This window comes from Vulpes vulpes, chromosome 15 (genome assembly GCF_048418805.1).
Source record: "Vulpes vulpes isolate BD-2025 chromosome 15, VulVul3, whole genome shotgun sequence".
Taxonomy (NCBI): domain Eukaryota; kingdom Metazoa; phylum Chordata; class Mammalia; order Carnivora; family Canidae; genus Vulpes; species Vulpes vulpes.
This window is the reverse complement of record NC_132794.1, coordinates 29,384,596-29,401,840: the sequence shown is the minus strand read 5'-3', so window position 1 is coordinate 29,401,840 and position 17,245 is coordinate 29,384,596. Positions and strand designations below refer to the sequence as shown.

The following is a 17,245-nucleotide window of genomic DNA, read 5'->3' as shown; positions in this document are numbered from 1 at the left end:
TAGTAAGTGTCCTCCTGTGAACATCTCAGAGTAGATAAGATTCAGAAATTGGGAGACTTTTGAGGCATATGCATAGGTGTCAGTGTTATGTGAAGAGTAAATGTGAAAGGTTAATCCTTCTTTGTCTTGTCCAAAGTACAACATATAAATACAAAGTTTATTGAAAGTTTAGCAATTTTTGTTTAGGGCGTTCTCTTGTAAATATGAAATCTTAGAATGGAGGTCTGTTTTCTTTTGAATTGATGTTTTTGTGGGTGTACTTTTGTGCAACAATCAGAAATAAATGGCTCTCCTTTGGATGGGCAGATAGGGTTACAAGGTGATGGGCATTAAGGTGGGCATGTGATGTAATGAACACTGCGTGTTATATACAACTGATGAATCACTGAACTTTACCTCTAAAACTAATAATACACTATATGTTAATTAATTGAATTTAAATTTTAAAAAACTGCAGAAAGAAAAAGAAAGAAGAAAGAAGAAGAAAGAAGAAACAGAGAAAGAAAGAAAAGAAAGAAAGAAAGAAAGAAAGAAAGAAAGAAAGAAAGAAAGAAAGAAAACGAACGAACGAGCTTTCTTTTTGGCTAGAAGATTCTTTGCAGTTCAAGTGAAGAGGAAAATATAGCCATAGCATATGGAGAGTGGAGGCATTACATAATACACTGGGGATTATAGTTGCAAAATAGACTTATGATTTATATTCCTTTTCAGAGATGTATTTGTGCGTGTGCGTGTGCGTGTGTGTGTGTGTTTCGAAACATGCATACAAATAGATGAGGCAGGGTCATTTCCTTTTTGTGGAAATAGGATGTTATTTCTATTTATCTCATGCAATATCTAATGGTATAGACTGAAGGTCTATTTTAAATCAGTGTGAAGATGCTGAGATATTTATTAAATATATTAAATGAGTATAGAAAATATTTTTCAGTCTTTCCTTTTTCCATTACAACAAACATTTTATATTCATTTTCAAGTCTTATAGAATACTAATTCCAAAGCAAGAGTGCTACTAGACTTCATAACTTTCACATGCTATAAATTTTTTATTTCTATTCTACGTTTGGAAGTTCTGAGAAATGTTGGAAAAACAATGTGGTGCTGAAAGTCATTAAACCATATAAACTACCTTAAAACCTTGTATGATGATTCTCAATGGAGATTTGGACATTTATACTAACATAAAAATGTGTTTAACATCCTTGTAAATAGAGTAGTAAGCTAATAAAACATACTTGAAAATATTGCTGATGACACTGACAATATAATAAGCTTAAGATTAAATGCTCTCATAGGTGTGCATGTGTGTACACACGTGTCTGATGTGGTGTTATAATGTTTTTAAAATGTAACATAAATATTTAAGTAAATTATATAAGTTAGTAAAGGAATCAAAAGTTTCATGTCTTTTTTTAGGTTGGTAAAGAGGCATATGTTTGACCTGCAGTACATGTGGGCTGAGTTGAAATTAAATGAAAATTGGCAGTTTTCACTACTTTACTTTCTGAATAAAAATTAAACTGACAATGTGTTATGTATTTCTATAAAAATGCAAATTGATTTTAGTTTTGTTTTTTTCACTAATCTCAAAGTTTTTCCTTAATTCACTTAAAATTAAAGTTTTTTTTTAAAAAACCTTTAACTTGTGGTTAAATCAGTGAATTTTACTTTTAAACATCTTTTAAACTTCAAACAAAACAGAGGGACTGGTAGCAAAACTGGAGATTTGTGAACTCTGTAAGAGAGCAACAGAAAATACTCCCTCTCTCTCTTCTTTTTTACAACCCTTGCCCTTATTTTTATTTATTCATTCATGAAACTCTTTCTTTTTTTCTTTTGGCCAAGCTTTTCTCTAAGTACTGGGGATGCAGCAGTGAAAAAGATGGCAAACATCCAAACACTGCTAGAGCTTACATTCTAGTGGAGAGAAAAAGACAATAAGCTTGGTAATTAAGCAAAGTATACGATGGTAGTGATTAAAAAATAATGAGGTCAGGAAGGTGAACAGGAAGTGCGTGGGTGACAGTGGTTGTAATTTTGCATATGGTGGTCAGTTTAAACTCATAAACTACATTTGAGAAAAGGTTTGAGGGAGCTGAGGGTGAGAGCCATTCACGATGAATGGTGAAGAGTATTCTGTGCAGGATGACTCCCTGAGATGGGAATGTGTCTGACACATTGAAAGAACAGCAAATAGGCCAATGTACAGGGAGCAAGAGGAAAATGAATCAGGATAAAGTAGGAGAGCTCAGGAGAATGGAAGGGAGAGCACTATCTGGGTTTTACCTTTTATTCTGAGTGAGATCTAAAGTGAGATCTAAAGCTATTGGAGAGTTCTGAGCAGTGCTTTCATATCCCATGTTACATTTTCAAGGGTTACCCTGACTGTTTGAAGGAGGAGGAGTAATAGTGGAAACAGGGAGAATAATCAGGAAGCTATTACAATGACTCACGGCAGAGATGATTGTGGCTCAGACTCGGTTGGTCGCAGTGGATGCAGTGAGAAGTGTTGTATTCTGGATATGTTTTGAAGGTAGTCTCAAAAGGATTTGCTGACAGAACAGGTATTACTCATAAGACAAAGAGGAGTAGAGAATGACTTCAGAACTTTTGGTCAAAGCACCTGAAAGAATGAATTTTCTCCCTACTGAGATGGTGATGAGACAGAAAACCAGCAGCTAAGTTTTGGACATTTTATCTTTGAGATGCTTGAGGGGTGTCTAAGGGTTGAGGAGAGACCAGAAAGGGAAAAAAGTGGCTGAGAAAGAGGAAGAACACCAGCAAGGTCTGGAAGCCTAATGAAGAGTCTGAGTTGGTACAGTTGTTGAGATCCCTGAGACAATGTGTAAGGATGGATTCTGAGAAGAGGATCAACCAAGTAAGTGGAGGCAGAGAAGTCTCCCTTAGATTCTTACTGAGACTGTGTACTGGGTCAACAAGCTTCAGGTCAGAATTGCAAGGCTGTTCTTATGTGAGTGTATTCATTTCTATTATTGCTATAAAAAATTGTCACAAACCTAATGGCTCAAAAACAACATGAATGTATTATCTTTAGTTCTGGAGGTCTTACTAGACTAAAGTCAAGGTATCAGTGGGGCTGCATTTCATTTTTTGGAAGCTTTGAAGCTGTTCTTTCTCCTTTTGTGGTTTCTAGAAGTCACCCATGTTCCTTGGCCTCTCCTTTGTCTACTTTCAAAGGCAGCAGCATTGCATTTCTTCTTCCATTGTCACATCTCCTTGTGTCTTCTTCCATTTTTGAGTGCTCTTGGGTCACAATGAACCCGCCTAGCTAATCTAAGGTCCTGATCTGCCTATTTGAAGGTCAGCTGACTAACAACCTTAACCATTTGCAATTTTAATTCTCTTTTGCCATGTAAATTAACATATAGACAAATTCTGGGCATTAGGACATGGGTATCTTGGGGGAGGGGCTGTTATTTCCCCTACTGCTGTGAGAATATAAAATGCTATTGATGAGAAATCATTTTTTCTTGTTATTTATATCAGTACATTAATTTTCCCACTAAACCCAATCAATGTCTTGTAAGTAAACAAACCAGGGAAAAGTATATACCATGTTAAATAGATATAAAAAACACATTCTTGCTGGTGGAAAGAGACTTACAATTTGGTTGCCAGGCAGAGACAAAGTTAGGAAGTGTGGATAGGAACTGGTATTAACCAATTATGGCTACTACACTCTTGAAATGGAATAGGGCGGTTTATGCAACAGATTAGTATAAAAGTCATCCAAGTTGTCAAGGAAGAAATAAAAGTTTCACTATTTGCAGATTATATGATGCTATATATAGAAAATCTGAAAGACTCCACAAAAAAACTGCTAGAACTGATAAACAAATCCACTAAAGTTGCAGGATACAAACATACAGAAATGTGATGCACTTCCATACACCAATAGTGAAGCAGCAGAAGGAGAAAACAAAGAATCAATCCCATTTACAAGTGCAACAAAAACAATAAGACACCTAGGAATAAACCTAACCAAAAAACGAAAGCCCTATACTCCAAAAACTATAGAACACTGATGAAAGAAATTGAAGATGACACAAAGAAATGGAAAAACATTCCATGCTCATGGATTGGAAGAATAATATTGTTAGAATGTCTATACTACCCAAAGCAATTTACACATTTAATGCAACCCTATTGAAAATGCCAGCAGCATTTTTCACAGAATTAGAACAAACAATCCTAAAATTTATATGGAAGCACAAAAGACCCTGAATAGCCAAAGTAACCTTGAAAAATAAAATTATAAGTTTGGCTTATGGAAAAAAGTTTATGATGTAAATGGATATGGTACAAAGTGTGTTTATAGAAACATTGGCTATATGGAAATTGAGAAATGTTGTGCGATTGTTCAGTTTTTGTTTTGTGTTGTTGCAGAAGTAAAGAAAGAGCCAAAGCCAGCAGACTGCCTTGAAGGAGATGGTGGAAAGAGAGCTAGATGTTGGTTGCCAGGCAGAGACAAAGTTAGGAAGTGTGGATAGGAACTGGTATTAGGAAAATTTTATAAGATGTCAACAAAGTTTAAAGAGACTGATATGTGAGATAGAATTTTATGTCAATATTGGCTCAAAATCAATAATAACAAATGTGCAGAAGGCAAGATGTGGAATCTACACTTTAGAGATAGGCTTCTTGAGTAATTTTCTTGAAGTTGGTATGTTCCTTTGTATGGCACTGATCATTTTCATGTTTTAAACAATCATTGTGAACTACTAACCTCTGCTGGGAAATACAACAAGTCTCTTATGAGTAGATCTTAAAAGTGCTCATCACAAGAAAAAAATTGTTACTATGCCAGATAATTGATGTTAATTAACTTGTGATCATTTTGCAACATATACATATATCAGATCATTATGTTGTATACCTTGAACTCACACATTATGTTTCAATAACACTGGGGAAAAAGGCTTTTATGTTTCTCATTTCTGTGAAAAATTCACTCTCTTTAAATAAACTGATTACTTTCTAAATTCATGTTATATGTAATGTAAAGTGCTTGGTTCTGTGATAATGTAAAAATGCTGCTCTTTAGTATTATACAGCAGCATATATGTGATTAGAGTGTAAGTGTCCTAAAATTTTAATAAATAAGCATATGTTGAATAGCAGTTTGTTAACAAAATGTATATATGATTTCATAAGATCACTGTGTGGTGTTTTATTAGGAAAAAAAGCTTAAAAAGCAGTTTTATTTTTTATCTGACTAGATAGTGAGTTTAAGCCTTAGTGGGAATTCGATAATAGCGAGTTATTTTGGGTTTTTAGGACCAAATGAAGTGATCAAAGCCCTATCGGAAAGAGATTAGTCCAACATGGTAAATAAAATAGATTATACAAGGAAAGATCAGAGTCATAAAGATCAATTTAGATTTTATTTTAATTATTCAAGATTAGAATAATTTAAAGAGAACCAGTGTGCTTAGAAATGGAGTGCAAGAGACAAATGGGAGATAAACTGTGAAAGAAAACCAGAGTGTGAAGTAAAAAAACAAAAAGAAACCCTGCAAAAAAACAAAAACCAAAATAATTTGATGACAGTGGATATAAAAAGGATAGAAAACAAAGATAGCACTCAACCTAGAGTACATAAATAGCAACAAATTAAATTGGGAAACTCTTTGGGAGATTTGGGGGGTGAAGTGATTGTGGAGGGGGAATATGAAATGTATTGTGAGTTTGTTCCCTTTAAAGATTCAAAAATGGAAAGAAAAGAAAAGCTTTATAAAATGAATAGAGAAGCTTCTAGGGACAATATTCTTTCACAAATACTTCAAATGCATTATCGCGATGACTTTTGTGAATAAAAATTAGGTCAAAAATCAAATCTCCAAAAGGAACATAAGAGGTTTATAAGTGAGTATGGTGCCTTCTTTCCAGTGAAAGATTCTATGGAGAGATTTCCATAATTAGCTCCTAGGATCAGTTTTCTTGGATTTGTCATACACCATTAAAATGCCATCACTTTTCTATGCTAACCTCTTTGCCTAAGTATCCTCATGCTCAACCAGAAGCCAGAATTTGCATACAACTAAAGGAATTTCAAAACATGGGTCCAAGAAATGCAGATACATTTGACTGTGAATTTCATATCATTCAGACATAGTCCAAATTCTGTGAGATAACTGTGGGAATCTGGAGGGAGAAAATCTATTTGAATCAAAGTGGAAATATGAAATCCTTAGGTGGAAATTAAAAGCAAAGTCACCAGGTTTAATTGAGATAAGGATCAAAAGATACTGTCTTCCAACCAGTTGGCAGTATGGCAGTGTTTAAGATAATCATTGCAGAAGAGGAATGCATAGCCACTGAAGACAGGTCTGTCCCTGTCATCATCCCACTGGCTCCATCTCTGAAGGATAATGTGATCCTTTCTTTGTCTGGAGGAGTATAGGCTTTTTCTGATCTGGCTTTCTCCATATAATTCTATAGAACATATTTGGCACCTGTTCAATATTTTTTGAATAAATAAATGAATCTCCCATGATTTGGGGACACATGTTTCAGTCATGAGGTCTTCATAATTCCAGTTAGTTCTCTTTCCTAAGTGGCTCCATTTCCTGGGGTTAGATTTGCTCTGGCTCAAGCAGCATCCCCAGTACCCTTCCACCCCCATGACTGTGCTCCCTCCTATGCATCATACACTTAAAAGCACAAAAAAATATGAGGAGCCCATTGTAAATGTGAAAACAATATTCTACTCCACTTAGTCAATTAAAGACACCTCTGTTCTGTGTTTTAGGTACCCTCTCCCAAAATATATGTGGCTTCACTTTAATATTTAGGTATAGTTAACATTTTGATATAGAAGACAAATTTAATATACTGATGTTTCAGTGAAACTGACTTTAAAAATATCTATAATTTTACTTAAGACCAAATGTAAAATTTGGCTATTATTAGGCAAATATGTAATGCCACCCAAGATAAATCAGAACTTGTAAAGTCTTTATAGTTACTTTCTTATCTATCCAAAAAAGTATTTATTGAGGTTTAGAAGAGGACAAGTGAACTAGAAGTTTTTTAATGCTAGTCACTGTCTTTTGCATTTCACACATATAAACTCACTTTATCATTTTAACCATTGTATATACAATTTGTTCTCATCTTGCATATATGAAGAAATGAAGCATTGAGAGTCTAAATGTTAGAGGAGACACACTGTCGGGTGGCTGATTTGCGATTTCCACTTATGGTCTTTTTAATCTGAAGTCTTTGAGTATATACTCAATATTATACATTTGAACCCAACTGAGACATCCCCATCTCAACTGGATTCACTGAGTTTGTGCAAAGCACTGGTAGGTAGGCATTGGGAATACCAACATAAATTGAATATGGATTCTGGCTTTAGTAGCTTTTAGTTGGTAGAAGTGATAATATAGATACATAAATATTCTAGTAATACAAGGGAGAATGTATGGTACAAGAACAGATTTAGGTCTATTCTGACTATCATATGTGACAAAATCTTGTTTAGATGAAATTATAGCTTAGAAATCTTTGTTTAAATTCTTAAATATTTTGTCAGTTGACAATGGAAAAAAATAAAAGATTGAAACTAAAAGCAACAAATGATTTTCCAAAGTCAAATACACTTATGATATAACACTCCAGTATTTTTAATATACTTATTTTTGGTTTGCGGCCAATGCATTAAGAAGAAATGGACCACTTCTAGGTCATACAAACTCACGTTCACATTTTTTAGCCTTCGTGCCCTTGTCTTTTCTCATTCATCTTCTAGATCTGAATTGAGAAAAGCACAGGAGGAAGGGTCAGGCCGCCAGAAACCCCTTTAGTGTGATTCAGAAGCACAACTGCTTAGTTTCATGTCCGTCAGCATAGTGATAGACAGGACCCAGTGTTTCTGTGATTAATCTTTCTGATGTACCATGATACTTTGCAGAACAGAACGATTACCAGTAGATACTTGCTCTTTTCCCTCATTCTGGCCAATGACCTAGGCCAATGAGCCAGAATAACTCTGATTGAAAACCAAAAAGGTACTAGAGTTGTTAACATTTTCCTTTTCTCATTATGGTCATTTCCTTCAGTTCAGTGAGTCTGGATGGAGTCTATTTGGTGAAATAGGGACTGCATTATTGCTAATAATCAGACATATACATGTGTCTGCAGTGTCATTTTAGCTATACCATATTCAGTCATAATATATGTCTGTTTACATACATGTGTTCTCTTTCTAGGGTAAATCATAGTAGAATGAAAATGTACAGATTAACATTCCAAAATAGCACATTATCAGGGAACATTATCCTCTATTTTAGAAAGGATGATAATGGTGTTCAGAAGCTAAATGACAGGGAGACCTTCCTCTGAGCCTCCAGCAATGATTCATATTTTTGATAGCTCTGAGTGAGTTAAGCTTTGTCTTTGTCATAGCTGCCTCTTTATACCTGGATGAAGACATCAATCCTGGGGGCACCAGAGGGAATGGAGCCCATATACTCTGCCCTGTATGCCAGAAGCCACTGTGCAACAGCCAGAAACAGAAATAAATGCAAACATTCCCACTATTACTGTATTTTCAGGAAACAAAGCTTTATTTCATTCAGTTGTCTTGACAGGGGATAAAAATGAATTCCTGATCACAAGAAGATTGAAAACATGTTACTTTTGAACTCCGTCAGGAAAATTGGAAAGCTGAGTTTCAGTGACTGAAGGAAACACTAGTATCCCCACACACAGCATTGACTCCTACATGGTTTTGATGGAACCAAAAGCTCTATGCAGAGTATGAGGCCTTTACAATGAGTCTTGGGACTCTGGAAGGCTCCCGACTCAAAAGCCTATCCACTGAGATCTGGGGTGGGAGAAGTAATAAGGGATGAGATCCAGCTTTGCCTCTCAAACTCAGTGAGATGCTAAGACAAGTGGACATCTTTTTGTAAGCAGGGATGGATAAACTAGTTTTCACTTTTCAATCCAAGGGAGGTCTTTCTGGCCCACTGTCCTGCCTCCTGAAATATGTCAACTCCCACCTCAAAATCATGCCCCTCCTCTCCCTTCTCATGCTTTAAGAACAAAGATGTGAGGTTCTTTCCATTGAATGCTTTGGCTAGGTCTGTTTTACTACTTATGCCAAAATGGGACCTAAAGCTACAATTATTATTTCCTCCTTGTGTTTTTGAAGTAGTTGGTTGGTAAAAACTGGTAAAACTACCAGAGTGTAGGACTATGCCTCCTTCAGGTTTATACTTTCCAATTACTATCTTAGTAACTTCCACATTACACATTCTGTAGTAGTTGAATAATTTGTTTTGATTCCATTCTATTTGTATTTTTATTTGTTCATAGAGAAGTACTTTCATTTTGCTTTGTAAAAAACTACAAGATTGTGTGATTTTTATGGTATGCATACTCACACCCCAACACATTTAAAACAAAACAAAACAAAACAAAACAAAACAAAACAAAACAAAACAAAAGGATAAATACCCTAGCTCACATGACTCCAAAAAGTCAGGTATGATTCTAACAATTCTATTAACATTTTCATCTTTTAGAACTATAGCAGCAATATAACTATCTCATGATTGATTTGTGGCCGATTTTGTTTACTATCCTAAATGCCAAGGTTGGTGCCTGTCATCTAAAAAACAGTCAATGCTTTATAAATTATCATTGCAAATATTTGAGTTTATACATAGCAAAATTGGGTATATTTATAATGGATGTCTCTTATTTGGCTTTTTGTATTAATTTTTTATAATTAAGCTATGTTAATAAGAGGAATTTTTGTGGGCCAAACACATATCCAACTGTAAAACATCCTAAATCACCAACCATGGAAAGCATATATTCAAGTGATGACATCAATCAATTTATTATGGATCAATTTGCAGCCAAGCATTCCCCTAAACCTGTCTAATGTTTTGGCAAGGGACTTGAAAGGACTCACTAAAAATTTATTAGTGTAGCTTGAAATAGTTTGTTTTTTTTTCATTCTCTGGCTCAACAAAGAGAATACTGTTTGCCCTCTGAACATATAGATTTTATAGTTTAACGTAGTAATGGATATGCCTGCCAAGAATCACAGTTTTTAATGAGCCTTTATTAAAACCATTGCTGTGTTTTAGCTTTCATTTTATGTACTGCATTTTTATTTAAAACGCATTCTATTTAAATTTGTCTGTTTAGTAATCAAACTTTGCTGGTAGCTTGGAATATATTTTGCATCACTTTGCATCTTCTTTCCAAAAGGTCTGAACCTAAACTAGTTCAATTAATTGATACTAAGGTTGAACACATGCATTATGTAAACCTTAAGAACAGAACTCACACTCACATTAAAGAGCATGTTACTTTCATATGCACTGTTTTTAAGTAAGCTACAGCTTTGAAAAGCTGAGTATTTCAGGGACTGATTTAAATTTCAAAACTGTTAGCTTGGTGCAGTAGCCACAGCACCAAATGAGCAGGTTTGTAGGTTACTATATATTATATATTTGAGATTTTCTGGTCTATAGAAGAGACCAAACAGTAACATTTCAAACTGAGACCAGGGAAGGCTGAACTTTTAAACTGTAATAAAACCTAGTTGTTGCTATTGACCAAAAGGTGTCAAAAAGTTAACCCAAATTTTATCCCTTAATGAAATCTGATATAAATGATGGCAGCGCATTTATTAACAATATTTTTCTGAACTATCTCATTTTGAGAACATTTTATGAATAAAAGAAGTGAGTTTTGATTTCTTCATGTGTCACTTTCTGATAAATGCTATCCTTTTGTTTCTTTTTTAGAGCTTTATTGAGGTATAATGGATATACAAAAAATGACTTGGATTGGTTTGGACATATACATCCATGATACCACCATCATAATCAAGACTTCCAAAAATATCCTTGTGTTTTTTGATATATGTATGCATATGTGTATGTGTGTGCTTTGTGATAAGGACACTTAACCCAAGATCTATCCTCTTAATATATTTTATTTTATTTTATTTTATTTTTTTTTAAAGATTTATTTATTTATTTATTCAGAGAGAGCGAAAGAGAGGCGGAGAGAGAAGCAGGCTCCATGCGGAGAGCCCGACGTGGGATTCGATCCCGGGTCTCCAGGATCACACCCCGGGCTGCAGGCGGCGCTAAACCGCTGCGCCACCGGGGCTGCCCCTTAATATATTTTAAAGTGCATAATACTATATTGTTAACTATAGACACTATGTTGTACAGCCAAGATATGGAAACAAAGCAAATGTCCTTTGATGGATGAATGGATAAAGAAAATATGGTATATATATATAATGAAATATTATTTATTTTTTAAAAAGAAGAAAATTCAGCTATTGTGAGAACATGGACGAATCTAAAAGACATTATACTAGATAAAATAAACTAATCAAAAAGAACAATTATTGCATGATTCCACTTGTAAGAAGTATCTAAAATAATTGAACTTATAGAAGCAGAAAATAAAATGGTGGTTGCCAGGGGCTGGGAGGAGAGGGAAGAAATCAGGAATTGTTGCTCATGGGTATATTTTTTTTAATGCAAAATAAATAAGTTCTAGAGATCTCCTATGTTTTCTATCACAATATTGAGGCTTTAGGCTAAGTTCTTTTCCACTCAAAAAAACAGGAAGAAAGTAATATTCTCAAATGAAGAAAAATCAAAGAGTTGAAAGATGAACGATACACCAGTTAACAAAAAGCTTCCTGAATTTACTGGATTTTGGATTACTATATTTTTTCCCTCTGCTATTTGAGAAGACTCTACATCACCATTTGGCACTGGGCTTTACAAATTGCATAGCCATCTCTGATCAAAGTCTTATGAATCCAATTTTTCTAATTAAAATATATAGGTAGATGGGTTTTTTTCAATTTATCTTAATATTTAAAAAAAGATAACTGATCAAGCAGTAAACTTTGTCAGTAAATTGTCACAAAATAAAAGTTTATACATGGCATTGCAATAGAGCATACTGAGGAGTTATTAGATCTCTGCCAAGAGTTTAGAATTTCTATTTTTGAAAACTGCTGCAATATTGCAAAGCAAATAGCCTTAGGTTTAAAAATATAAATTAAATTTAAAGATTGATTTTTAGTGCAAAAGAATACTATTTTCAATATGAAGCTTAGATAAACCAATCATTAACAGAGAAGACAATTATTGCTTTCTGCAATTAAAGATACAGTGATGAAATGTACCTACAAGTGCTTTGAATTATATATAAATCATGCCATTTTTGGTTTCTTGAATGACCTCTACAAGTTGTAGGAAATGTCTAAGAAATATAAAGATGTTATTATATAAATTTACATTTAAAATTAAATTCAGATTAATATGAAATTGATTTGCATGAAGAGATCAATTTGTAAGAAAATATCTCCCATAAGAATCAACAGGTTCATGTGTACTAGAACTTGTACTAAAACATGTACCAAAACTTACATTTTAAAATAATTTATCAGAAATTTATCCCAATATTGTCAATCTATAAAATATTCTTAACAGCTCCGCACATCAAATACTTTTAAATTAAAAATTATCAAAAGCTATTTGCTATCAAACATTTGCATAGACTAATTGACACTGCTCTGAATTTGTTGATTCAAAATGAAGTCGTTAAAATTATACATTTGGATAAATTAATAAATTCATAGAATAAAAGCCAGAATAATCTTAGGATCAACCAAGATATATTAACAAAGTGCTAATTGTTGGGCCCCCGGGACCAAGGAGGATGGGGGTGGGCACCAACAGAACCGCAGCAGGCCCTCCACCTCGTTGCCCCCACCTCAGAACTTTCCCATCCCCAGCAGACCGCCCTGGGACACCTTATCAGGGGGAGACTGGACCTATGCAGGAAACCTGAACTGTACTTTACCCAACCCCATATAAGGGCATGAGCAGTTACCGCCCCATGCCGATCTCACCAGCAATATGCCTAATACCTATTATCCTGTACAGACACCCAGCCCCATACCCCTCCCCTCTTAAAAGCCCGCTTGCCCTCCCCTGTGCCGAAGCCCCCACTCTCTCCCTCTCCTGCTGGTGGGCGGAACCTCCCCAGAAAGTGCCTCCCATTAAAAGCCTGTTTTGACCAACTTTTGCCTGGCCTCTCCATTCCATTTCACTATCAATCGGATTAAACCTGACAGTAATGTATTATATAAAATTATGACACCAAAATATACTTTTTGTAATTTGTAAGTTATTACTTATGTGCTACCCATTATGCTTTAGAAAAATAAATTATTTTAAAAGAAATTGTTTCATATCTTACCTCCTTGAACTGTACTTTACACCTGCTTTTTGAACAAGGAACTCCACATTCTCATTTTGCACTGAGCCCTACAAGTTACATAACCAATCGTGATCAATCTTGCCCAAAGTTCTTAATTAAAATAAACAGGCAAGTGTAAATTTTCATTTCTGTTTATTTCATATTTTAGAAAAATTAACATAGTACTATTCTCTTACTGTGATCTTTATCTTTCCTCTGCCAGTGCTTTGTGTCTCCTTGATTACAATAACATTCTTCATACCTGCTCATATTTTCCAGAGAGATAAGAAAAAAAAATCCTGGATTTAAAATAATAAGCCTTAGTTTTCTAGCTCACCAGATTATCCACTCACATGACTGTCAGGAGCCAGATTTTAAAAAGAACTTTTTTTTTTAACTTCAATGAGAAGTTCCCACCAACCATCATTTGCCATATTTGACACAGCTGGTGAATGAGCAAAAGATACAAATTGTTGCAGAATCCCAAAACAAACTACACTCTTCTTTCAGCACCACCTGGGGCCTCTTAATGTATGAAGCAGGAAAAGGAAATATGCAAATCTTGGTATTCATTTGCATAGAGCTGATTCCACTGAATAGTTTTCTTGGGTTTCCTAATGTTTTCATGGTTTTCTCAGCATACACTTATCAATCATTTTTCTTGTCAGGAAAAAAAATCTCATTTTTTTGGTTTCCATGTTAAGTGTTGCCTGGAGGTACTGTAATTTCTGAATCCTCTTAAGGTAAGAATTTCCTTGGAAAATTCTATAATTCTCAACAGAAAAGAAACCACCATTACTGCAAAAGCAAATAGAAGTGATCCCAGTGCATAATAAGCAACAGACTACCAGACTTCATTCTTTATTTTAATGGGACTCTTGATTACCATACGTAGAACATAAAAATGAAGCAAAAACATTACAGTCCTGATGCCAAGCTGCAGTGTTCTTCCCTCTGGGTATGGATACCACCCCGTCCATGAATCCTAGCCTTGGTTTATCAGTTATCATTATCAATGCCTATCCTTAAGAGCCACTAAATTTTAAAGACCTCCTTTCAAGCTAAGGCATATCTGTTTTCCTAGTCAATTTGTGCTTTTGGGGAGAAGATGACCCTACAATTAACTAAAAAATTAAGCCAGAATCTCTCTGTTCCTCAAGTAGATTAGCACTTTCCTTATTTGTTAGAGAGTTGTTAATTAAAAAAAAAGAAAACAAAACAATGTATATGGTGGCTTATAATAAGTAAGGGAGGCAAAACCTTTTGTTTTCACATTCTTGTGTGAACTCAAAGATCCCTTTGTATTTATTCTTTCTGAACAACATTTGGGAAGAAATTCATAGCTACCACTGCTGTATGATATACAGGACATTGTTAAAAGAGTAAATCATAAGAGTTATTGTCACAAGGAGAATTTTTTTTCCTTTTTTTCCCCTTTCTTTAGATACAATTATCTATATGAGATGATATTACCTAAACCTATTGAAAGAAAACAAAAACAAAAATAAAAACCAGGATGGAAATGTTATGGTATTAGGTCATTTATTCTTTTTATTTAATTTCAAATGATCATATAAAAATCACTCTGGCAACTTATTACCTCACATATAATTTTATTTTATTTTATTTTTTTAAGGATTTATTTATTTATTTATTCATGACAGACATAGAGAGAGAGAGAGAGAGGCAGAGATACAGGCAGAGGAAGAAGCAGGCTCCATGCCGGGAGCCCGACACGGGACTCCAGGATCGCGCCCTGGGCCAAAGGCAGGTGCTGAGCCACCCAGGGATCCCCTATACATAATTTTAAATATACCCAGGTTCACAAAAATTGTGTTTAATGCACAAAAATGTGTCTGTCTACTATGCTCTCTTTATTTCCATTTTCTAACAATTTTCTTTTGCTGTGCCAGATTTTGTTTACCAAATCAAGATTGTTGCAAAAACATGTCTTACTAAAGTCCAAGTATCTGCCCAATTCACAATAAAAGGTCAAGTGAAAGATGAGCTTGCTAAAACAATGCCATCTTTATTCAAAAGAACTGTTAGCAACTGTCACATTTTATTTTATTTTTTTTTCTGTCACATTTTAAAACTTACTCCATACGTGTCATGGATTGAATATTTCTGTCATCCCAAAACTCATATGTTGAAATCCTAATCCTAAAAGTGTTGGTATTAGGAGGTATTGGGAGGTAATTAGGTGATGAGGGTGGAGTTCTCATAATGGGTTAACACCCTTAGATGAAGAGGTAAGAGAAAACTGTTTCCTCTCTACTCTTCATCACGTGAGAACAAGAGAAGATGACCATCTGCAAACCAGGAAGAGAATTTTCACCAGACACAGAATCAATGGCACCTTGGACTTAGACTTTCCATCCTCCACAACTTTGAGAAATAAATGATTGTTCTTTAAGACCCCAGTGTATGGTGGTTTTGTCTTAACTGTCAACACTAAGACAGTAACCTGTAAGCAGAAAGGACAAGGAAGTCACAGAGATGCCTTGCTAAGGTCATTTTCCTCATTCTTTCTGCCCTTGCCCTGAGTGCTAAGACTAAAAATCATTCCATGTTTGGTTTTCAACCTTTCATGATGGATTTCTCAGTACACAGAAGACATAACTCATGTGTACCATATGTTTCAAACTCTTTGCTAGATGTGGCTCGCACTGAGAATGAAGCAGTGAATAAGACAGGCATCATCCTTGCTGTCATGCAACCTACTTTGTGGTGGGAGAGACCAACAATAAATAAATAAAAATAAAATTCTGAACTGTGGTGATTATTTTGAAAGGATAAAGTACCACATTAATAAAACAACTATTCGGTGTTTCAAAAGAGAAGGAGAGGTGAGAAGTTTCCCCTGGAGTTATGTTGATGTTTAGAGGGACTAGGTTTCTGTTCCTATCTGTAATTACTTCTCCTCAGCAATGGTAAAGCCTAATGGACAAAAGAGCACAACCTTCCCAGTGAGAGTGTGATGTTTTCCTGCCTTCTTTTTTTTTTTTTTTTTTCCAGTGGGAGAGAGAGAGAATGCAAGCAGGGAGGAAGGGCAGAAGGAGAGAGGATCTTAAACACACTCCATGCACAGCATGGAGATCATGACCTGAGATCATGAGCTGATATCAAGAGTTGGTCACTGAATGACTGAGCCACCCAGGTGTCCTATGACTTCCTCTTTTCTTAGAACACAGTTCTCTTGTTTTTCATCTTTTGAAACTCTTTTCCTTTTCTTTCCTCCAATAAGTGCACTTAAAACCTTAAAATAGAACCAAATTGAGAAAGCTTACTAAAAATGTATGCAATATTATCTCCTTTTGTGCCATTGATCTTGATGTAGTCACTGTAATACCAGTTTGTGCATTGTAATGCATACCAAAAGGCACTGCACAATGTACAAGTTTATCCCAATTACTGTGCTAAATCTCCTGGTGACTCTGAAAGAGAAAGACATAATACTGACCAAAAAATAAAAGTAGAAAACATACTAACTAAAGAGAAATAACATGAATATTCTTGGCACCAAGATTCACGAATTATTTCACTTCAGCAAAGTGAGTACTTTTGATATCATAGTACCTATAGGCAACAGCTATTAATGATATTTTAAAAATATAAGTAATGTACTAATGAACACTAATACACTAAATAGAACCTAAATTGTTCTCTTTCTCTGTTACATTTTCTTATTTATATTTAAACAGGGAAATTATGACATTATGTCCCATCATATCTTCACATTTTAATTCTAAGTAGTTGGTCAACATGGAAGGATTTTTACTCTTCTTGGTGAATTCAGGAGGCACATAGCATGAAAGTCTGTGTGATGCTGATAACCTTGAGGTTGCATATTTGGGTTTAACCTATGTGGCATACTCTAAGCATTTAAGAATAAATTTTAGTCATTCTTATGAATATAAATACTTAAGAGTAATTTTTACAAATTCCCAACACAAAA

The 17,245-nt window shown here is 34.7% G+C and overlaps 1 protein-coding gene across 33 annotated transcripts in view; it reads right to left on the bottom strand.

The window, feature by feature from the left end:
• Window positions 1-17,245, bottom strand: part of ROBO2 (roundabout guidance receptor 2) — a 1,660,631-nt gene that overhangs the window by 674,658 nt on the left and 968,728 nt on the right. The window lies entirely within an intron of this gene.